This window comes from Diorhabda carinulata, chromosome 1 (assembly GCF_026250575.1).
Source record: "Diorhabda carinulata isolate Delta chromosome 1, icDioCari1.1, whole genome shotgun sequence".
Lineage (NCBI taxonomy): Eukaryota > Metazoa > Arthropoda > Insecta > Coleoptera > Chrysomelidae > Diorhabda > Diorhabda carinulata.
In genome coordinates, this window is record NC_079460.1 from 11,365,005 (window position 1) to 11,389,482 (window position 24,478).

Below are 24,478 nucleotides of genomic sequence, written 5' to 3' on the forward strand. Positions count from 1 at the left end.
GAGATTATGCGATCTCGAATGAAGGGAGCACAAATGTTGCAAAAGTATTAGTGAAAGAATTTTTCAGCCGATATGGTGTGCCTTCAAAGAAGCGATCAGCGATCAAAGAAGAAACTTCGAGAGCCATGTGTTTCAGAGAATCTGTAAGCAGCTGGGAATGAAGAAGACCAGGAGGACAATTAGACGGAATAGTTGAGAGAATGAACAGGATCATTGGCAGATATCTGTCAAAAGTAGTTTCCAGTCACCAAAGAGATTGGGATCAATATCTATCATCATTTTATTATTATGGTTTCATAATAACAGTCTTATTAGATTTATCTGCTTCTAAAATTTTGATATTTCTATTTTTATTTATGAATGGTTTGATTTAAGTTATATTTTGAAGTTAGATATTGCTCTGTTGTTGTTTATTTTTCAATTTACTTTTGAAATTAGTAATAGTATTACAAGTATAAGACCTTATTTTATTTTGAATTTCTTTATTCAGACGATTGGTGTTGCATTCAATATCACATAAAATATTTGTCTCAGGTAATTCTTTGTCACTAGAAATATTTCTGCCAAATTGGGACCTAAAGATAAAAGTTCTTTCCCTTCATCTGGTATGACAGTATCAGTTAAATTTTCGATCCATTTTGATTTTATTTTATTTGTTTTATCAACAATTGGTTGTTGTTTTAATATTTGGTTATCAATTTTCCTAATATTTTTTCTCTGCATTTATTAAAAAGTGATTTCGTTCTGTCTCGACATTTTCCTTAAATTTTTCGGAGAATTTTAATAGGAATTACTTCATTTATATTAACTGTTATATTTCTTAAATCATTTTCTAATTTTCTTGTTAGAGTAATTGATTCATTAATAGATAGTTGTATGACTTTGAAATTAAATCTAGGTAAAGCGTAATTTTTATATTCATGCTGCAGGCGTATATTTTTTATTTTAAATGTGATAATCTTAAATTTAGAAATATAGGTATCAATCTTTTTCTACTCAGATACTCAGAATTTATAGAAGCTATGGAACTGACACTTACAACAACATACATCAAAGATGCGAATGAAATATATTCCATTTTAAGTGTTATAGCACAATTGGTAATGGAAGGTCTCGAGGAAAATGTCCTAAGCAAACTTGATATAAATATTACATCCTTTTTCCGATACCTAGATAATTGCATTACTGCCGTACCAAAGATTCAAATTGAAAACATAAATAAAAAATTCATTTTTTATCATGAAAAACCTCAATTCACAATCGAGGTCCAGCAAAATAATAGATCTATTTTCTCGATGTCACATTATATAAAATTAGCGATAACACAATAACAGAATGGTAAATGGAACCAACTTGGTCCTCAAGATATTTAAACTTCAATAAGTATCATCCTATGTCACAAAAAAGATCAGTGATATCAGTTTGACTGATAGATCTATCAACTATTAGATCTTGAATTTAGATGCTTAGCTATTCATAAAATAAAAACATTGTAACAAAATAATCATCTGGCACAAATGATAAATAACATATTCAAGAAAATAGACTAAATAAAAAAATAGATCTACATTAACCAACCATGAAATATCAAAAACATATTTTCAGTTATAAAAATTCGAAAATTCTTGAATGGGAATCAAATACATGAAAAAGAGAATTTTTAAAAATGATTCACATTCATAAAATCGAAAAAGCTATGGGTGATGAAAAAGACCTAAATAATTCAAGTAAAATTTATAGCTCTATTTAATTTTCCTTATCAAAACAAAGTTCTAGTTTGATTTCATTCTTACTTTGATATTTGTGATGAAGGTGATCTATAGATCAATATAAATACGCAAATTTTCAGTGTCAATATCTTATTTTAGGGGACCTATTGGCGGGCTTAGAGGTTTTGGCACGACTGGTAAGTACATTATTGGCGAGAGGGATGACAAATCTGTGGAGATCTGTTTCTGGGGGGATTTTAGAGGAAGTATTGTTGGCCGGGGTGGTATTGGAGCGAAGTAGATGAAGAAGGTGTTTCCAAGTTGCCGGCAATCTCTGACTGTCGTCCCCTTGTCTTCAGGCAGTTTGGGCGTTTCTCTATTTCGGTAGCTTTTCTAATAATCCTCGACTTTAAGGAGCGGAGTGGGGCGATAGTTTTGGTTCTATTGAAATTGATTGTGTGTCCTGTATAGACATGATGTTGGGCAAGGGTGGAGGAAATATCGCAATTAGTGACAGACAACAGGTGGTCCTTGGCTCTGATGGAAATACGCCAATTTGTCTAGCTAATATTGGAACGGGAGCAATCTGAGCCGGGGATCTCATACACTCCATGGTGTTCATTGGATATTTTGTCTTTGATTAGATGAAAGTGTTTCTGAGGGGGTTTGAAGATTATGCGAATACCGTGAGGTTTGAAGTTTCTGCAATTTTTGTCTGTTACACCTTTGATGTAAGGAAGAGACATCCTTAGTTAATTTTCCAAACCAATGAAGGGGGATTGAGGAATTGGAGATGAAAATTTGTGAATGCTTCTAGAAATTTGAGATTTGTTGTGATCATTCCGACTTAATGTTTGTCTCAAAAAATTGATTCCAGGTGGTCGACAGGATTCGTCAGTCAATAGGATGGATCGTGATAAGGGTGTATCAAAAAACGAGTTAAGTTGGACCGGATGATGATGGGATTGAGCGTTGAGGAACTGATTGGTATGAGTGTGTTTGCGATAGATGGGGTGAGAGAAAACATATGGAGAATGTTTTCTGATGATGACGTCAAGATGACTCCACCTCCATCATGAACTGTATACAGTTGGGGGCCAAATGACAAAAGTGTCAATATATCATAGCCAACAACTTGGTCGGAGTGGGGAGGAGGATAGTGCTTTAGTTTCAAAAGGGTCCAAGAAAATATTGGCGATGACGGGAGACAGAGGGGACCTTTGAAGTAGGTGTTGGGCAAACAATGTTTGAGCGAAAGGTAATCTGGGGCGTTGTGGTGACTAGTGTTCAAGATAAACAAAGTTTCACCGATGAGGATGTTGGTAAATAAGAAGATAATATCAACACTGACAAGAATATCTGAGGGGAAAATATCGAAACCTTTGAGTAAGTTCATGATATGAGAGTTTTTGATATAGGATTGGGATGTTTTATCAATTGTCTGGAGAATTCCAGCTAAATATTTGGCCAGGAGTTGGGTAGGACAATTCAATTCACTAACATGGGACGTAATAGAAGATCCGGTTTGTGAATTTTCGGAAGAATTTGAAAGGAGCTTTGGATTGGTTGATAAGAGTTTTAGTTATCTTTTCTAAATATGTGGTAGGGTCATTGGGAACAATTTTATAATTGGAAGTATTGAGAAGATTATTCATCTTATCAAGATAAGAAGAGATATTAAGGACGACCGTGGCATTGCCCTTCTTGGTTGAGAGGATTGTTATAGATATGTTATAAATATCTTCGAGAGGAGGTTTTGATGTTGGACTTTGGCATTATCCTGCCTGAAAATTCTATTTGTATGAATTTGGGCTTGAATTGAAGCCTTTGGAAAGAGCTTGTTTGACAATCTGTTCTCTATGGTCTTTATGATTGAAATATAAATGAAAGTATAGCAATAATTAAACTTACCAACTATAATTAATTGTTCAAATTCTTCTAACAAAATTATCAAATAATTTGGATATAAAGGATTTGACTGTAAGCTATTTTAATATTATGTTATTTGAAGATTTTGGAAAGTTTACGAGTAACTAATGGTAGTAAATATATGGTGAATTTGTATAAATAAGTATGATTGAACTGCAGGAATTATTGTTAGATAGTGAGACTGGTTGAAGTGACTATCATTTGTATCACATAGAATTGGTGTTAAAAGATATGAAGGCTATAAGTTTTCATAAAAAAATTTTTTTGATACTTTTAGGCTTTTTTCATAAAATATTGAATTTAAAATTATGGGGATTCTATTTTTCATCAGATCCATTGAATTGGTTTTCGTTTTACGAGGGTGGTGAAAACGAAATCTTCCAAGTTTCCTATACCAGTCAATTAAAAATCAAAGTCAGGAAATCTGACGTGTTACCTAAGGATTTTAGTATTGAGAAGTTAGAAAGCAGTGACAATGACCATGATGTACACAGAACGGTCAACATATGAATTGAATTTTTCCAGATCTCTAAAATTTTATTATTGAAACATGTTTTGAGTCATCGACACACTACTCTTGTCGGTGTTGTCGTTCGCACAAGTAGCCTGCTCATGTAAATATGAGAATAGGTTATCAATCATGTATTGACAATAACTTAGGTTAATCGAATATCTTTCATAACTTATTTGATTGTTTGTAATTTTTCCAGTTAATTGTTATCTATTTTTCTATAAATATCAAAAACTTCCTTCAATGGCTGCTAGTATTGATAACAGAAACTAAAAAAATGCAATATACTGGATTTTTAAATCCATTTCACCAAAATTTACTCGAACACTGTTTCAATTTATAAATAATCTTGCTGAGAAGGTGTAGAAATCAATGTTGAAGTTCACTAGGTAGTCTGCTGGGTATTTGAATACTTCTTATTATAAACTATAATTCATTTATAACCGTCTATTATACACATTTGTACTGTCAGCAGACACATATGTGTTGCAAAATTGTTTTTATTTAGCTGTACCCCAATTTGTAAAATTATCAACAATAGAATCAATGTGCCCCTCCGATGAGGTACTTTTAACTATGCATTGTGGCAGTTTGACCCACATGTAAATCAAGGTAGAAGTATTTTCAAATTTATTGGTAGCTATAACAACATTAGAAATCTTCGAATCGATCAACAGTTACTAAACAACCAATCAATGTATACATAAGATGATATCCTGATACCTTAGAACTGAATTTTATATTTATTTAGTTTCTATACTTGTATTAAGCGGAAATTTGGCCAATAGAAAATCGTTAACATATATTACTTCATCGTCTAATAGTTCCAGTACTTATACATACCTATATTATTTTTTCAACAGAATTTGATTGCTCATACTGTTGTATAAGCTCACAAATGTTGTCAATATACCCCGTTCTGCAAAGGCAGTTAAGCTGTTTTGATTTTTCCTTTTGTCGAAACTATTCTGGCTAATTTTGAAACAATTATTACCGTAGTCTCATCTACATCGAATATTTGCTCAGTTTTTAAGCTATGTTTCTTGATAACCAAAATAAAATTGTCAGAAAACACCGAAACAGCTTCTTTGTTAAAAGATGTTGCTCTTGTCAAACTAATGTTTTCAGGTTTCCTCAACACTATCTTTACTCTTCTTAATAAAATCCTTTATCCAAATATATCAAGTTTTCTTGCTAATATTCCACCGATCGGGAAATTTGCAATTAGGTAGAGCACGTGCGTAATCATAAGCCAAAGTAGTAACTTATCTGTACGGCAATCCATGTTGATATCTGAATATGTTTTGGCATATTCTACTAATGTAATTTCTTTCTCATTTGTAAAAACTCGTTTTACCATATACTTGCTTGAATAATTAGCTAGCTAATTTTCTTGATTACTTTCATGTCCAGAGTTGTTATTAAGCAGAACTCTTAACCTTTTCGGGAAATATTTCGGTTCTAATTAAAGTATTCCACGTTCAACATCAAATCTTTTGACCGTTTTTCATTCCCACATTGAATATTTCAAATAATTTTCAACTTCATATCCGTTTAGTTTTGTAAATTCGCACCATCTGAATAACAAAGTAGGTATAAAGAACAGTTATGAATTGAAAATTCCTTTCAAATTATTATCGGGCAGTTTCAACCACTGGCACTGGTTAAATGTTCCCCACGTTTTGGTAGTTGAAACTGTCACACGTCAATAAGCAACCAATTTAGCGGAACACGGAACATTATGTTTATGTTAAACTCGGCTTAGTAATCCGTTATAAGCTCTCAAACTAACGTCATATTTTAAATTCCGATATGCTGCATATGCTTCTAACAAAATGAAAAGATCTAATAATTATGTCAAATATCCATATTTCGAAATCGTTTAAATTTTAGGCCCCTACTGATTTCAAATAAGTTTTTTTTTCGTTTCCTAAAGTCTTTATTAAAATACTTGACTTTACACTCATAATTTGCGTATTTATATTAATCAATAGATCACCTACATCATGAACATCAAACTAAACTTAACATAAATTTTTGCTTAGTTTCTACTCCTCAAAAATATGTAGCAGCTATCAGTCGAATTATTTGTAGTTGTATTAAAATTTACAAAATAGACGTATAAATTTCACTTAAATCATTTAGGTCTCTTTTATCATTGAGATAGTTTTTTAAATTCATGATTGATTAATATAAATACGTGAATTGTCAGTGTCCAGTGATATTTTAATAAAGACCGCAACAGGTCTGGGAACGTCAAATTTTTATCTGTCTCAAAAAGACTAATTTTAAATCATATGAGACCTAAAATCAAGACGATTTGGAAACATAAACATATCAAAAGGTCTAAGAAAAATTACACACACACACACACACACACATATATATATATATATATATATATATATATATATATATATATATATATATATATATATATATATATATATATATATATATATATGTACTAGGGTCACGGGTTGACCCGTGCTGGAATTTTGAAAATTCTCGATGTTTCGACATTTCCATTACCATGAATAACTTCAAACAGATTCCTGTATTAGCAATTTGTTTTTTTTCTGCTGTGAGGAAATGCAGCACCCACTCGAACATTAATTTTTGTAATCTACATTTTTTATGAATAAAATTGAGCACTTCCTTTTAAAGCAGCTATGAGATCTTATGTTTTCGACATTTTAGTTTTCAGAAGTTTTTATTTTGGTAATTGTTCAACAAAATATCTAGTATCCGACCTAATGAAGTGAGAAAACAGGAGAAAGTCTGATAAATACGGTAGGTGGTCAACCAATTCCAAGTGCAATTCTTGAGTTTCAATCATGTCAAGGAATTATTTTGGAAAAAAATAAATTTATTTTTCTTCAAATCTCCACTTTATCAAGCAATGATCCGTTATTCTGTTATTGCCTAACTTTTTGAGAATAATCAAATAATACAATTCCAAGACCAAAATGGTCGCTATTCACTACCTTGTCTGTATATTCGTTTCAGAAGTGTAGGAGGGGTCCAGGTTTCAATTATAGTTTTGTATATTCACAAAAAATCTTATTATTTCATATTATCTTATTTCATATTTAATTTCTGTCATTTTAACGAAAATCCATACTTTTATGAGATTGTCAAACAGACAAAACAAATATATTTCATAACTCATATGGAGCTTCTCAAATGATAGAATCTTATTATAGCACATTACAAAACAAAATTATCTCAAATACTATTATTGTTTCTATTTTTTAACGAATAATTCAGTTTAATGTAAAATAAAAATTTTGTTATAAATTTACATAGTTCGGTACTGTCTACATTGTGTGTGGGCTTTTATTTATGATTAATTTGTCAAAGGCGTTGACTGAAAATGAAGATTTCTATCGCAAGGTAACGCTACAACGTTTATTGCGCATAAAATTCACCATAAAATGATTATTATTTATAAAATAAATAAGTTTTAGACGCCTATTTGTTCCTTCTAGTCTGTGGATATTTAGGTGTTTTCTGCCTACCGATATCATTTTAATTTCGTTCAGAATTAAAACTATATGTTTGTCACAAGAGATTGGATTAATCATTCAACCACTTTGTTACAGTAAGTTGAGTTACGCATTTTATTCATATTTCAGCTAGAAAAAACAGATTTAGTAGACACAAGTATACCTTATTAAGATGTATGTCTTATTCACCATAAAGCTCACAGGCAATGACTAGTATACAATTAAGAAGAACAAATAACATTGACAAATTGATAATAATACATGATCAAAAACTATCATGTAGAGTGATGAAATTGAAATTATTATCACTTAGCGGTTATAATGAAGATAATAAGAGCCTCGTCTCTTCTACCACTGACGTTATTTTCCATGTATCTAATATCTTATTCAGCTTTTATATTAAAAAAAACGGTCAATAGAAATGGAAGTATAAAGCACCCAGACCAATGTAGAAAGCAAAAACATTAAACATGGCATTAAAGCAGATAGCGAAAAAATCAGAAACGCAACGACAAAACTTAATGAAGAAAACACACAGAAGATTGAACAACAAATCTGTTCTGAGAGAGTTCTGTATCTGAAATGGTCAGAATGTCGAGACAAAACAAGCGAATAAAATTCACAGTTCGCTGACACATAGTTCAACATAAAAACTGGTGTTTCCCGACATAATCTCTCTCATAAAAGAAGAAGTAGAGGAGGGAAATATGAACAACGATTACCTGAAGAAGTGTACGAAATTTGTTATACACGTAGAAATCTAAGTTCTAGTACATAAGCAATATGTGAAGAAAATAGCCTGATGCTTAGGGGCTACACAATAAATTGCTGCTATATATATATATATATATATATATATATATATATATATATATATATATATATATATCACTATATCACCTAATATATGTATCCAGTTCTACAACATGATTTGACGAACACGTCAAAGCGAAATTATAATACTAGTTCATAACAACGAAGATAGCATAACCTGCGTGGGAGGAAATAAGAGTTCATTTATTGATGTAACAATTTCCACAGAGTCACAAGAAATAGAGGAACGGGAGCATTCTGAGCCGGGGATTTCATACACTCCATGATGTTCATTGGATATTTTGTCTTTGATTTTAATTGGATGAAACTGTTTCTGGTAGGGTTTGAAGATTGTGCGAATACCGTGAGGTTTGAAGTTTCTGCAAATTTTGTCTGTTACATCTCTGATGTAAGGAAGAGACATCCTTAGTTAATCTCCCAAACCAGTGGAGGGGGATGGAGGAATTGGAGATGAAAATTTGTGAATGCTTCTAGGAATTTGAGATTTGTTGTAACCATTCCGACTTAATGTTTGTCACAAAAAATTCCAGGTGGTCGACAGGATTCGTCAGTCAATGCGATGGATCGTGATAAGAGTGTATCAAATACCGAGTTAAGAGAGTCACAAGAAACATATAGAGATGGAAAATGCTGGAAACTGAAACACGAACTGACCCTCATTATATCCTCTTAAACATTAGAGATGAGATGCAAACACAAAATCATACTCCAAAAGTGGTGGGTATAGATTGGAGCATGTCCAAGGATGTCATACAAATACCCTGTATTTGGAACATGAAAATCAAGAATGAAAGGGCAGGCTGCAACAATAGCAGAAGGAAGCTGACACGAGTGAGGGGTGAAAGTAAGGTGTAAACAGTGATTAAAGAGAGAGAGAACACAGAAGCCAATTACAAAAAAAAGAAAAAAACTTTCCAAAGACATCAAAAAAGCGAAAAAAAATTTTTGGAAAGACTTTTGTATGGAACTCAACAATAACATTCAGAAACAGTTACCAGCCAAAGCAGAAAAATAACTAAGCGAAAATATACAAAGTAAAGTCAAACCTTCTACTGATCAAAAGATAGCCAACGTAGCTGGAAGTACAAAAAATGGTGAAGCAATAGGCGTACCTTCAGACGTTATAAAGATAATAGCAAACTTAAAATTAATCAAAGACATCATGAATGATCTTCTAAAAAAACAATACTTTCCTGACAACTGGAAGCTTACCAAGATCATTTCGATCTTGGTAAGCTTCCAGGATTCCAACATATATATATATATATATATATATATATATATATATACATATAGATGCATGCATGCATGCATGATGAGCTCGCTTCCAATTCCAAATAATACCATTAAATACCTAAACATACTAGTGGACAACCGACTAAGTTTTCGAAATCATATTGAGCGTATAGCACACAAGGCAGAGGAGAAGTCTCTAAACTATTAAGAATTCTGCCGAACATGAATGGACCAAAAACTACAAATGAACGGTAATTTTCAGCACTCTCCCCAACATGATTTGTATGAGGCACCAGTGTGGAAAAAGATTGTCATCACTGAAAGAATCAGAACAATACTGAGTAGATCCCGAGAAAAACAATTCTAGTGCGGATAGCGTCTGCCTTCAGAATAACGTGGGAGTAGCGATAGTGGCACTGTAAGTAATAATAGACATAACTCCAATAGACCTGATAATGAGTGAAAGAGGCTACACAAATGAGAACACCAAGAACGAACAAAAATAAAGAAAAGTCAGTTATAGAACGAATTCTAAGAACGCAAAAAAGATGAGAAAACTGGACAACAAAAGCACGGCGGTTAAATTTCCCAAACAGTATTACGTGAATGGGTAGACTGCGAACACCGCACAACTGATTAACTACCAAAGCCAAGGTTTATCAAGATATTAGGCATTCTGCGTTCATGCAAAACATTTGGAAAACACTGACGCAAACAATTGCATGTATTGCCAACTGATAGACACCGTCGTTAATACTATTTTCAATTGCAGCACGTGAGAGCGGGGTAGGAACGCAACATGACGAGAACTAAATCACGAAATAGCATGTCATTACCATATATAGACAATGATTAAGAGCAAAAGAATTAGGAGGTAACCCAAAAGATGATAAGAATTATAATGTACAAGAAGAATGATGAATTTAGTCGGTTAAGAGAAAATCACTCACATATCCCGAACTCCTAATCATCATTGATGGAAGGGGAAGTAGAGAAACCATTGAATCACTAAATAAAACAGCCAATGAAGGTATGCCTAGACAGGAGTACCAGAATATCTACGCGGTTTGAAATATCTGCGAGTTTGAAAAGGGCGACCCGTTTCAGAAAAAGTATAAACAAAAATGTTATGAACAATCAAATAACAAATTGTCATAATTCTTTTTTATTAGTCTACAGAAAAAGTAATTTCAAATCCCATCTGAGCCATGTATTGTTATTGCAGTTATATCAATTGCAAACAATTTTTAGGCAGTCCTAAGCTCAGCTGTATCCTGCTGGTTTTATCATTTTAACGGATTTCGAATAATCTTTCTACAACTCAACTTCAAGAGATATTGAAAAATTATTTTTCCATTGTTGGACTCGTATATCTTAATGTCTTATTTGGCTACCTACTTCAAAAATACTTTTTCAACAGATAATATTGCCGATATATTATTATTTTTGTCGTTTGTTGAAAAAATCTTCTCATTTGTATTTGGGAGTATATCATTCTCAAGCAAGTAGAAATATATCTATATAATTGAAATTTCCCACATATGATTCAGTTATATCATTTTATATATTTCAAATACGACTTCACATCACTGCTGCTGTCAATTATTTTGTATATACATATCTATTTTACCTTTGACATTGCAATATTTTTCTCTATACCATTTTTTGAAGTAACATATTACCAGCTATAGTAAAAAAATAGACTAACATCTTACCGTAACGAATTATAAAGCATTATTGTCAGAGAATTTTTTTGAATAAATATCTGTAGCATCAATGTTATAGATATTATTCAAATAATTTAAATTATTTCATACCTGCAACAAAATGTTACTCATTTTGTATAATATAAAAATGAAAAATGGAATGAAAATCGGTGGATGCTTGAAGACCTGCCTGTCCTTCGTATTCATTGACGTTATTAATACTTTATTTACTACAAAGTATAACTAAGAATGATTTAAGTTGATTAGATCCAAAAAGGGATGGAATTGGATGATATTTTAATTGAATAATTATACTTGATTGTGAATACATATATATCAGATTAGTTATAATTATTATTTAAGAAATTATCCTGCAAATATAACTCTTATTCAAACATCATGATATGAAATAAACCAAACTTCAATAATTGCACTGGAATACCAGATAAATAATTATATTTGACATTAGAAATCATTAAAATTTTAATCCAACGGATAGTTCTATGTCTTCATTTGTTTGTATCAATATCAATGTGTATATCTAAATCTTGCCAAAATATGGTTAATACCTAAATATCAGGAAAAATGAATAATAATGATAAATAAACTATTCCAATTAATGATACCACAAACACAGTAAGACATGTAGTCCCTTAGTTTGGAGCTAATTATATGTGTAATATTTTCCGTAAGATTTTTACTGTAAAACTAGTATTTTCTCCGATGTCGAGATCAAAACAAAATCTCAAAATTCCTTTTCATGTTTCTTGTAGTATGTTATTCTGTCATTCGTTATGCCATGTTTCGTCCAAATAACCTTTAAGGTATTAACTGAGAAACCATAAGTTATAAAATTTTCGATTCGTATAAAAAAATATAGCGTTGAATTGACCCTAAGAAATTTCCATCTAAATTTTCTATTTTCACCGATCTATTTAGTTTAGTAAAATGACTGACGAGGAAGTTGATGTTATTGTACAAAAGTCGTGAGGTGCTCAATATGAAACATTATAATTCTTTATTAGCTTTATTCCGAAATACATAGTGTTTTTTTAAAGAAAAATATCGTACAAAGCATCCCTTGATTATGAAAAAGTAACAATAATTTGCTTGTTATTTCTGACTTTTTTTAAAAATCCTAGAATGGGAAGATAAAATTGATGTATTGTTGAATTTTTTTTGATCATTTAAAATGGACAAGAAAAATCGATACCAAAGATTCCGTTCATGGTGATTACATCAAGAATTATGATAAGAATTTGTAAAATTGTTGTTTTGTCATCGGTTTTTGTATGGAATGTTTCGTATTGATTCTATCGTTTCAAGTGGGGAAAATCAAGATTCCGTTACATAAATAGACATACAGGCAAAGATAATGAGCGTGGTAAAAATTAAAACAGCTGTCAATTTGCAATTGCAAAAGTCGACTGGTTTAATGAGGCAGCTATAAATCTGAGTATTTTGAATTAGAACGGATTACTTGCATTTTCTTAACCAACTTATAAATTTACAGTATGCTTATTATAATTAAGTTTTCATTTATGGGTCTAATATATAATAATGCATGTTTAATTATCACTGAACACCCCTGGCTATTTGAAAACAACTATATGCAAATATATCTTTTATAATAATCTTCAATATAAAAATGTATCTACATACGTAACACAGGAAATGACTGGCGCCCAATATACATAAGTTTAAGTTAAAAAAGAACTAATTCACAGTGACAACAAGAAATTTATTGATATATCATGTGGAGTGTGAAATAGATCAGAATAGACCATTATGATTTTCACTTTGAGTACTCTTCCAGAGGGATGTTCTTCCTTCTTGATAAATTCTATACAAAAAGTTCACCCATACTTTTTCTTATTCAGGTGATACCTGGAATAATATAGTTAGACTGTCGAATGTTCCTTTTATCAGTTGAAAACTGTAATAGATAGTAGTGACACCACAGAACTTTTTGTTATGTCACTGAAATTGATATTATTAGCTGCGACAACCCAACAGATAGAAATTTGATGTATCGACTTCTTTTAGTTTTTATCAAAATGTCTTGATAATTATAAATCCAAAATAATATGTCCCCAGGAAATGAGCACGTACTCCCTTATTTCTCTTACATGTGTGATAAGCAGAATGGTTGAAACTATAATCAACTACACAATATAATAATACCAGAGCAGAGTGGTTACAGATAAGGAAGATCAATGTTAGACAAACTCATACGAATTCAATGGAGCATTTGTTCTGAGAAGTGAATGCTTAACAATCTTCTTTGACATTACTATAGCATTTGACTGACATGACTAAATAAATATATAGTTGCATAGCTGAAATATAAAACACAAATCTCATTATTTTTCATCAGAAACTTCTTCAAGACCGATTGTTCAAAGTCAAAGTGAACAACAAAATATCTTACTCAAAACTTGACAAAAACGGTAATCATCAAGGTTCAGTACTCAGCCCGCCTCTGTTCTAGTAATAATGAATGATGTCCTACACGGATTAAATCTTCCTCAGAAAACTCGTTTATATGCCGATGACCTGGTCGTTCACTGTAAGAATCAAGAGCTTTGAAAATAGCCAAAATATCGCGCAAGAATTTCTCTCTAATTTGTAACATTGGACAGAATAAACAGGCTTTACCTTTTCACATGAAAAATCTAAGTTCATTATTTTCTAGATAATCGAAAACTTCACAGCGTGTCTATTTACGCCTGCATATAATATGTTTACAAAATGAAATATCTTTTACATTTTGGGGCATGAGTTTCAATTTACGACTTAACTGGAAATTCCAACATTTACAGTGCAGTTGGAGTACCATCGCTGACAGAAGAATGTATCTGTGTCTAGTATATGCAACTAAAACCAGACAAAATATTTCAAACCCTATATATCATAATTGTACGAAAGAAGGCTTTCTATATAATATTCATTCATGCTTGAGTAATTCTTAGATACACTAAATATTTCTAATAATTACATAATCATAACTCAACGTACACTGATATTCCAAATGATTCAATAGAACAACATACTTCCCTTACAATGATTTTCTAGATTGCATAATTCTCATCCAAACAAATAATAATTATTCTCGATTCATGGATAATTTCTATCATCGACTGCATGGTTGTACAATGGGATCTCTAGTTCCTTCCTTCTAAGCGCTAATTTTAATAGAATATATAGAGAAAAAGTATTGAAAAACAAACAATTCAGTGAATTATTTTTCTCCCAATATATTTGACCTTAAAATTTTTTGGAATTGAAATTCGAACAGTAAAGACGTATAGTGTCTGTCTGTTATCGAAAGTCCCTACTTCTATTCACAATAAAAACCGGACTTCAATAAAGTAGCAAATAGTGATAAAATTAAGTGGAATTTGAAATATATTCTACCAAACACCAATTTGAATATGAAAAGGAAGTTGTAACCTAACTAAAAACAATAGAAATTCAGTTATAACAAATGCAAAAAGCACATAGCGAATTGCAGAACAAATTTTTACTGTTAGAAGAAATGTAGCACAAAGTTCAATAAAATCATGATCAAAAGTCAGAGGAATATTTTACCGATGAGGAAGAATTGGCCAAAGAAACTCAGAGGATCAGAGAAAGAAATCGTGAGAAAAGATGGATTGATACTTCACCAACCCGTCCAGAAAACAGTTGCAATATCCAAGAAAACTATAAGCGAAAATACAAAAAAATACTCCAACCACCTCTAATAATCATGGATGGAATTGAAAACTTTAACAGACCATACAAACCCATATTTATCAAATTTAGTAGTTTTTTTAATTTTAATTATAGATATTGATTAAGATCATTGTTATAGGTGGAGAAAGTTATCAAGTTGTCAATACACTAGTAGAGGAGAAAAGCTCATGGTATTCTTTCAAAATAAACAAAATAGGATAATAAAGGTAATAGCTTCTAAATTCACATAATAGCTGAATTGAGAAAGAGAGGTTATAAACTTGTCGAAGCAACCAGAACTTTGAAATATTATATTACAAAGTAGCCGCTGTTTATCCTGACATTTAGATATTGCGAAGAGACAAATAAAATATTCAGTATTATAGATATTATGAGCATAATACAACAATGTAAATCTTGTCACGCATATGACCACATAAGAAGATATTGCTCAAAGAAACCAAGATGCGTAAGTTGTACAAGACAAAAATCTCACAGCGGTATATTATGAACCAGAAGATACTCTACAAAAATGCGTTAATTGTGGTGAATTTCATCCAGATAATTGTCGCGGATGCGAAGTAGCCAAAGAACTACAAAAACTCAAGAATTAACAAACTAAAATGCTAACTACTCCTGCTCAGGCTTGCAGAGATAATGAAACAAATAAAACTAAAAAAAGAGGGATCACAATCTACAAATATTGAAAAGGAAGAAGCTACCGGCGCTTTCAGTGAAAACAAAGCATAAAGCGAAGTAACCATAAATAAAGAATAAATAAAGAGAAGAACCATTATATTCAACTACCTCCACAAAAATCAAATACTGATGCTATGCTATCTAATGACAGAAATACAGGCCACATCGATAGAATCAAATCAAAAACTTTTGGTGATAATCATAGATTTATACAGCCCACCGACATAAGCTGAAAAGGAAGGACAATATATTGACTTTCTGGATAGCCCAGGAAACAGATTCATAGTAGAAGGTGTCAATTCATGGTACGTCTTCCTCATTGTATTTCATTTGAAGGTGAACAATTCGAGTCCTCAAGTTAGGTTTTGTTTTATTAAATATTGATACGGCTGGATAAGTGTTTCAAATGCCTCTCAAATAATGTATTTGCACCATACTGTATGTGACTAGTATTTAAAATGGATGAACCATTGAAATTAAATTGGACGCCAACAGCTTATGACTGAAATTCTAGGTAATGAAAAATGTGAAAAAGCTGGAAACACCCTATTAATTCAATTAATGAAAACTGAATTGATATTAATTGCTGTTAATAATAAAAAGTTTCAGCCTATAATACAAAGCAATTTAGAAAAACTCAGATTTATATATATACACTGCAACAACTTTTTGTGATTTTTCGAAGGTTTTCGATTGTGTTAATCATAATAATTTAATCAACAAAGGGAATATCTCTCGCATGGTTTAAGTCATACCTTATCAACAGAAGTCAGCTTGTTGATTCAACAATGTCCTCTTGAAAGCTAATAGAATCTGAAGTGCCTCAAGGCTCAGTACTAGGCCCTATTTTGTTTCTTATGTTTATAAACGACATCGCCTATCTAGACATCAGCAATAAAATATGTCTATTTGCAGACGACACAAGTTTCTCTCGGAGACACCCTGATCTCACGGCACTTTATAGTACCATATCTAATGACCAAATAACCATTAAATCATGGTGTGATTATAATCTTCTCTATTTCACCGTTTCTAAAACCAAAGTTTTATTCATAAAAACACCTTGCAGCCTTTTTTATTAAATAACACTACCATTGACGTCGTTGAATCTATAAAATTTTTGTTGTGGACAATTCCTCAAAATGGCAGTTGCATATTACTGCCTTATCTAAAAAATTAAGTTCCTCCTGCTTTGCGCTGGAATCAGCTTCCAAAGAACTAAACTTATCCACCTCCTTAACAGTCTATTATACCCTTATTGAGTCGCATCTCCAATATGCCCTTTCCTTCAGGGGTACGTATTGTGAGACTCAATTTAAGTGAATCTTCAAACTACAAAAGGGAGGTTTTAGATATTTACTCGGACTAAACAGCAGGGCTCACTGTAAGGACTTCTTTAGAAGATTGAAAATTCTGACTCCCTAATTTATCTTTGAATCCGTTTGCCTAATTCATAAGCACGCTTCTTCTATTTCAGAAAGAGCGTTGCACGGCTATCCACTTATGAACTCGGAGCACGACCTTTTTACCTACCTATTTCACGTTCAGAATGTTAAGGGCTCATTATCTTACAATGCAAAAAAATCACAATCACTTGGCAATTGAAATCAAATCAAATACCTTCTACTCTGTATACGACTTGTAAAATAATTATAACCTATAATTTTGTTACTCATTACGGTTTTCTTCTGTATATTGAAATTTTATTTTATATTTATCGTTATCAGTTATTTTTATGTTTGTTTTTCAGTTTTAACAAGCTTTTGTTTAAAAATTGTAACAATTTTTTGACAATAAAGCATTTCTCTCTATCTAATTAACACATATAAATCCAAATTTATGTTAACGCCAACAAAACCTCTGGAAATTATACATAATGATATCTTCCAAGCAAATGGACAGAAATTTATTGATATTATTGAAGCCTTTTTAAATTGTGGACAAGCATGTAGTTAAATCCCTTCTCAAATGTATAACTCAACATGGAGTATCAAATATCATAGTAAAATGGTACACAACATTGAAATGGACTTGAACAAAAATTTTAAGATACAAATAAAATACAAATCCATCATGCAACCCCTGATCACCGTTCATCAAGTGATGTAATTGAATATTTGCACTCTACGCTTATAGAACATTTGAAAATATTAAGAAAAAAATACAAAAATGTTTGATATTCGGAAAACATAAGCAATATTAACATATAATAGTTCAATACATAGTACAGCGAAACAAAAAGCAATTGAAATATCAAAATGGAAATTTAGATAGTCGAGATCCCATTGGTATAGATAAAAGGGAAATTAATTGAATTATTATACTGAGAAGCAAACTAAATTGTTATATGAGCGAATCAATAAAAATACCATTCAATGAAAAGAAAAAAGATACACCGCTCAACTGTAAACTAAAAAAAAATTTCCACAAAAACTACTGAAAAAAGAAATAAATGTTGTTCCCATATTTGTTACAAAGACAGTAAAATCTAATAATAATAATGAAGTAACAGTAACTACAGTTCATGACATCCATATACGAAATTCATAACAGATCAACAATGACAACAAGTACAGAAATAAAAATTCAGAAGACAATCTGGGCACTCTTCTTCTGAAGCTGGATTAAGCTTTCGCCATGACTATTACAATATCAATTACAACCAACGCAACGAAATATCAAACATTTTAGATAGAATTGAAAGAGGTTCAATTGATGGACTTGGTAGTACTATAAAAGCAATTTCTGGAAATTTTGATCCAATGGTGAAATATATGATATAGCTAATGAATGTGTCCAAAATAATGGAAGGAATATTATTTCGAAATTTAATCAACAAAATCCACTATCCACTCATTTTATTTATAATAAAACTCTCACTTCATTAGCTTATAACCAAAAATAAATAGTGAAGAGAGAACAAATTTATCTTTATATAACTTAGTTTTTAAGTTTGATCAATCTATACGAATACACAATATCCTAAACCATCTATTATTATTATTATTATTATTATTACTATTATTATTATTATTATTATTATTATTATTATTATTATTATTATTATTATTATTATGAATTATTGATTGATTCAGAAAAAGTAATTCGTTTTGCTCTTCTAAAAACTCTTCATAGCATATAGAAGTGAAATTGAATCTATTATCAACTATAATAGATCTATAAGCTTGTATTATGATGCTTAAACATTGGAATGAAAATATTATATATCGAAGAAATAAATTTATTCAAGTATTATTGTACTTGATGCTTGTCTTTACAATTATATGGTTGTTTTTATTCTGCATTTTTCGATAATTTATCCTGAGACAATTATCCATTTACTGTATACTTATACAGCATTTAAGAAGTTATAAGGTGTTTATTCATGTCAAGAAGCCGATCTTCAGTTCCACAGCAAATCTCCAGATTTTATTAGCCAAATAAATCGAGAAGAATTCTACTGCCTCTACATCCCAGTATCGATTTAACACACTCTAATTGAATCAATTCCATCTTCACATAACATTGGTATCATTCCGTTGCCAAAAACTCGTTGTTCAATCAGTAGCATTGAATTTATCCAACGATTTCCAATTTACCTTCTACCTGAATGATGCGAATTCCAATACGTAAGAAGTCATTTCCGGAAAACTACCTACTCTTCTAAAAAATCACATAGTCACTCATTACTCTACAAAAGAAAATGAAGTTAGAGAAGACTCATCTAGTCGAATTCAAGAAAATTCATTAGGAACAAACAACTTTTACAACCATTAGATTATGAAGAAATTACTTTTGGATGGCCTCTGTTTACATTTTAATTACTCCAGTAATTCGTCTCAATCACACACTCGAATAAATTAGAATAAATAATCCGGGAATTCAAGGAAAAAACAAAGAAGAAAAAACTTCACCATTCGACAAGCCACCCGTCCTATTCGTCCCTTATAAAACAATGGACAAGTTATATTATAAAAATATGAGTTTGTTCATATTATTTATTTCACAGCGTTAGAGAAAATTAAATTATAACGAAACTGATCCCGAGAAACAAATAGAAATTATTTTCAGAATTTTAGATCCACCACTAGAGGGCGTATTTATAAATATAAAATTCTTCGCATTTTTAATATCACAAGTTTTAGTCGCATAGAAGTGAAGGAGAGTTAAAAAATGAAAAACCGTAAGTCCGGTTTTATGTAGCTGATTCTCATAAACTTTGTTTAGCTTCTGTCTCTGAAGACGATAACTTATCGGTTATCGAAACACGCGTCAGAAAGTGTAATTTTGAGTGTTGATGTAGTGGTGGTGTGAACAGTGTATTCAATATGAATTTCGCCAACAGTTCCAGAAATTCCCACTTAAAATCAAGTTTATAGAATTCGGCTAAGTAGGATCGGACTTGCAAGCACTTTTTGATAAGAAGGTTACCACTCTGAAAAATGCGCAGAGCTTGTCTAAGAAATTATCGTATTATCGTATATAAAGTGGCAAATAAGCTGTAATATAATCTGTTCCTGAGATAGTAGACTGAAAAGTAGAATTTTATATGAATCTGATGTAAAACTTGCAGTTTGTATTTTTTTACTTTTAATAATACCGTGTTTTCGAAAAATAACTTGCCTAAACCAAAAACATAACTTGGGGAAATAGTTTGCAAATGACTGGGAATTGTCGTCTCAACTTCGTTTTTTGGAATGCAATAAACACAACTTTGTTTTGTATCGTTTTTAACACTATCTATAAGGGAATTCAGACCATTTCTGTCACAGTTTCAACATACGTAGAAAGGAACACCAGAACAAATTTTTATTTGTTTGATGAATTATTAGGTGAAACAGAGAAAAACCCTAATTTGGGTAATTCTTTGTCACTAGAAATATTGTGTACTAAATTGGGTCCTTAATTTTAGATTATCTCTTTTTTTAATATTTCTTGCTTTGCATTTTTTTTAACCGTTTAAGTTCTTCCTCGACAATTTTATTTAAATTTTTGTAAAGAAAGACCTACTATCCTTACCAATGTGGGTGTACTGGATTTCCTTTGTCATAATGTCAAATAAAAAACAACAATATAAAACATCAGCTGTCGTAATGTCAATGATAATTTAAAGCGGTCGTTATATTCGAAAGGGATATAATTACAGCTTTATCAAAGCCGCAGGGTCTAGAAATAATGGTACCATATGGTACACTTGTAGGTACTAATATGAAGGATGGAAATAAACAGTAAATTTTTATACATCTAATTAATTTCACATCGAACATGAACTGGCAGTGATTTGTTGAAGACTCCGGGCATATTTCAATCAATAAATAATTTAAAAGGCGCACAGATGGTTTGTGATATTCATCAGTAGAAGTGAAATGTTTTTCAGTAGGCGTGGGTATGGAATGCTTGATGGTAGACACGTTTAACGTCGTCAGACCTCTCACTATTTGTTTCATTTCTCGAGAACCGCTCAAGTAAATCGTTCAACAATCACTTGATTCGTTTCTGTCCCAGTGAAGTACCGTTAAATAACATATACTCTCCTTTTCGAATATAATAATATAATTTTCCTGTATAATGTAGACCCCTACAGTTCAATAGATTTTATATTTTTCTGGAATAAATAGATAATTCCGTAAAAAACAGTACATTTTCAAGTATCCAAGTCAATATTAAGCTTTGATATCACATAAATTTATAACTTTCGAAGTCCTATGCGGTACAATAAATTATACAGAAACACAAACAAAACAGGTGATTAAACAAGATTTCTCCCCGCTTAATGCTTGTTTCAGATATTTTTTCGTAGAGATCAATAAATATTTTGTTCCCGAAGAATGCATATCCGATGAAATTTTATTATATTATGGAACCAACTTTTTTTCGAAATTATATATCTGCTACGTCGAGTAATAAGGTTTTTATTTAGCAATTGCAGTGAGTACAATGGATCTTGCCCAAATTTTATTAAGGAATTTGAATAATAGATACTTATGAATTTTTCCTTCTTATTTATTTTATTATTGATTTAAGAAAACTAAACATCACTAGTTGATAATAATTTCAGGTTTCAAATGCGATTCAGTAACATTCAACAAATTACTTATTACATCCCATCATGTGATAAGTGCTTTCTTTTTTTGAATTATTTTATTCTAATTGCTAATCATTTTTACGAAATTATATATTTTCATACCCTATTCCATTTTTATTGATACCGTAATGATCATTTATTTCCAATTTATAACTTTTTTATTCTTTTGCTCTGTAATAATAATTATTCTAATGGACTCTTCTGCTCTAAATTCTTATGGTACTCCTGGATAATATGAAAAGTATTTGTATGTTAATTTTCTATCATTTTTTGAGTCCACTTACTACCAAAATTTGTAATTTATTATTGTCTATTTATATCTCTTTTGTTAATGAGTTTTCCATATTCTCATTTCCTGTTTTTTGTTTATTTCAAATTTTGTTCTAAATGTTTTTTTATTTCATTTTATTTTATTTCATTGTGTTCTACGCTGGCCTAAGTTCTTGACACGTAATTTTTCTCCGGTTCTCTTGACTCGTTTATTCCGTCCCTGTTTATCTTCTTTCATTTTACATGTTTTTTAGCTTTTCTTTTGTTAATTTATTACTCATTCCTCATTTTGGTTTCTCACATCATTTTTTTGTATTCTAGACTCTAATATCTTCCTCATATTTTAGTGCAGTGACAAACATTCAATTAATCTTAATTGTTTTGCTCCTTTCCTGTTTGCCTTATTTTTGGCCTTCTCATTATTTATAAATAATTCATAGAATCTTTGTTTATATTCACCTTTTTATTACTACTAACAAAATAAATAATTTTCACTAAAAGTATGTGAGATATGTGGATGAAGTCTGCTTCAACATTATTACAAATTGTGACATAAAACGAGAAATGGTTACTGTTTCATAATTTTCTCATTATTCGTTTTTGGTAGTCATCATAGAGTTGTAGTAGGTACCGTTATACTATTTTTCACGTATCTCAATATTTAATTTACATTTTATCTTAGTGTACTATTGTTTATTTGTACTATTTAGCTTAATAACTCTTATATGTGATTTCCCACCTCTTAATTGGCAATTGTGTTATGGGGTGGTGTAAATAAATAAATATATCTTCCTCTTACCATTGTTGTATTTTTGAGGATCTTCTATTTGTTAAGTCATTATTATTCTAAATTCATTGTTTTATCTCGATAAGCTCAATCAGTTCTGTGTACTTTGCAAAATTTCCAAAATCTCTATATTTCAGTTTATGACTGATCTTAATTAATCGAACTACCTGGAACTTACGTTTTCATTTATTTCGTTGTTTTTAATATAAAATGTAACTCATATGAATGATTATCTTTTTCGTGATGATTTGTCTTGATTCTAGGTCTCTTTTCTATAAATATCAGTTCAAAACGGCATTTAAAAATTCGTCGTTTCGACCTACTTCGGTTTTTATCAAAATAGCAATCTAATAATTATTTTCATAAAGATCTTAGTAGGTCAAACCGTCCAATTTTCATAGAAAATAGACTAAAATCGAGACAAAACATCACAAAAAAATATAAGAAGGTCTAAGAAGTCAAAATATAGTTAGCGGCAATATTAATATTTGCTTCTATCCTACTTTTTATTACTATAATGATGCGCAGACATGTTTTCGTTTCGATATAGGTTAACAATTTAAATAATATTATGCCCCTCTAGTACAGATTTTGCTTGTTTGTAATTGTTTTCTGTGAAGTTTCGGTGATTGATCTCTCTTTGATTTAAGTACGGAGCGAGTCTCACACAAGATTGTCCACCTTTAATACACGGATGGAATCATTAACAATATAATATAATATAGTTTATCAGGTATGCTAATTCATATAAAATTGTTACATTCATATAAAATTGTTATGCAACAAGAATGTACCTGTCAGGATTTGGACTACCACTACCGTTACTTTATTATTCTAAAACTATTAGTCAGTGAGAATTGACAAGTATACATAATAGGCCAGAAGTTCGAATTAGAATATCTAAGAGATACAAACATATTTGCAGATTGTTTATTTCGAAAATTATCACTTCGTGTTCAATATTTTCTCCTTTCGTTAATAATTTCAAGTATATTTTGAATGTTAACAATTAAGAAGTTATTAAATTTGATTTTGCTTGCCCTGTTAATAATTATTTCAATTTCAATATTGTTCTTAATGTAATTGGAAAACCGTGTTAGCGGAAGTAATAAAGAAATATGCAAAAATAAATCGTGGTTCAAGTAAAAATGGTAAAATGTTAAATTGTGTTAAATTATTAAGCGAAGTGATTTCTTACTTTCACGTTCCATCACGATTTACTCGTAATCAATCTAATAATACTAAAAAATATAACTGTCACGGCTAAGACCATGTAACGTCTCCGAATACGTCATCCCAATGGCGAGTTATAAAGAGAAAATTCTTGAAGATCATTTTATTAAAACCTAATAGTATCAAATATTGCAAACAGCAATAATTTTATTATATAAACAAAAGATTGTAAACACCTTGGTAATGTATTATAAATTCGCTTAAGATAATAATTGTAATCATTCAATAACATAGAATTAATTGTAATTTTGTA

The 24,478-nt window shown here is 30.8% G+C and overlaps 1 protein-coding gene across 5 annotated transcripts in view; it reads right to left on the reverse strand.

The window, feature by feature from the left end:
- LOC130894048 (agrin-like) overlaps positions 1 to 24,478 on the reverse strand; it is a 451,778-nt gene that overhangs the window by 291,000 nt on the left and 136,300 nt on the right. The window lies entirely within an intron of this gene.